The sequence below is a fragment of the Mus caroli genome, chromosome 5 (genome assembly GCF_900094665.2).
Source record: "Mus caroli chromosome 5, CAROLI_EIJ_v1.1, whole genome shotgun sequence".
Lineage (NCBI taxonomy): Eukaryota > Metazoa > Chordata > Mammalia > Rodentia > Muridae > Mus > Mus caroli.
In genome coordinates, this window is record NC_034574.1 from 25,051,574 (window position 1) to 25,053,145 (window position 1,572).

The following is a 1,572-nucleotide window of genomic DNA, read 5'->3' on the forward strand; positions in this document are numbered from 1 at the left end:
TTTATGCCATCGGTCTGAGTCCCTGTAGAAGATGCATTCAAATTTGGACCCGATGAAGGGACTCTGCACAAAGGTGAGCTCAAAGATAGAAAAACTATGAAGATGAGGCAGAAGTCAGAGCTCCTAACCACAGAGCTGCTCTGGTTCTGGCTGAGGGCACATGGGCCAAGCACCCCTGCATCACTCTGACTTTCCAGGGCACAGAAAGCAGGGTTGAATGGGAGAGACTTTGGATCAGTAAACAGACACAAGCAATGCTGCCATTGGTGCTGATGCTCTGGGAATCCTCCGAAGTCCTCTCTCTGCCCTCCTTGGGGGCCTTCTTCCTACCATCATGGTACACACGAGAGTCTCCAGCCTAGAGCGTATCTGGTCACAGACTGCCCTGGGAGGAGGCTGGAACTCTGAGGTGGTGAATTCTCTAGAAATGAAGCTGCCCCTGTTTCCTGTCTTCCCTGCACAAAAGTAGAGCCTGGCAGATGAAAGATGGACCATCATCCCTTCAACTACTGAACAGGTATCAATGCTAAGCATTTTACCTGACCCTGGCGAGACACAGCTCTCAGAGTCAGAACATGTGCACACATCCCTGGAGTTGGAAACTGATGTTACCAGAGGTTAACAGTGTGGAGTCATGCATATACAGAGACTTTTAAACAAGAAGACAGGCACATCAACCCCTTAATACTGTAATACCTATGAAGTTCAGGCTTGAAAACTGTGCAGTCAAGTTGAGGGGAAGGGACCCTTAATGTTTCAAGTAATTCCACATTCATAGTTACCTTAGCATGCATGTAGCCTTTGAACTGTAGGCCATACTTGCCTGATTGTATACAGTGACACTTAATAGCTACTGTATGTGGCGGTCAGCAACCTGAACTTTGACATGTTAAAGGTCGAATTTCATCACTTTAAGCAAATCATAAAAATGACTGTAAGCCTCGGTTCCCATCTCTGAAGTGGGACTGAGAATTCCCCGATTTCTAAAATTGCAAGGAGAAAAAAAAAATGACAAATGTGTAGCTTTTGTTGTTATTTTTAAAATCAAGACGCCTGGTATAAAACCAGGGAGAGAGAGAGAGAGAGAGAGAGAGAGAGAGAAGACAACAATACTTTAAAAGTTGAACCTGAAAGTGAAGGCCTTCAGCAAGTAGGCAGTCACTGAACCCTATCCAAATGTGACCCGTTCTCTGCATCTGCCAAAAGCCGGGTCGGTTCATACTCACAGCAGTCAATGGGATTCTTGCTCCCTTACTCTGGTCACAGAATTGGTGAGTTTAAGGAGTGCTCTGGGACTAAGCAAGTTGTAGGTCTGGATCTCTCAGGGAAGCCAGGGATCTTTAAGACTGTACCTTGGCAGGCTATATCCTTCTCCATCCAGTCTTTTTCAGACATCCTGATTACACAAGGTAAGATCACTTGGCACCAGCCTGTTGTGTCTTTACACCCTGCCGACCCTTGCTAAAAAGAGAGCAACAAAAGCAATAGAGAGAACTGCCCAGCAACCCAAAACTCTCAGCTCCTCATGCACTCCTATAAGCGCTAGACAAGGAGACTGGTGAAGAGCAGAAG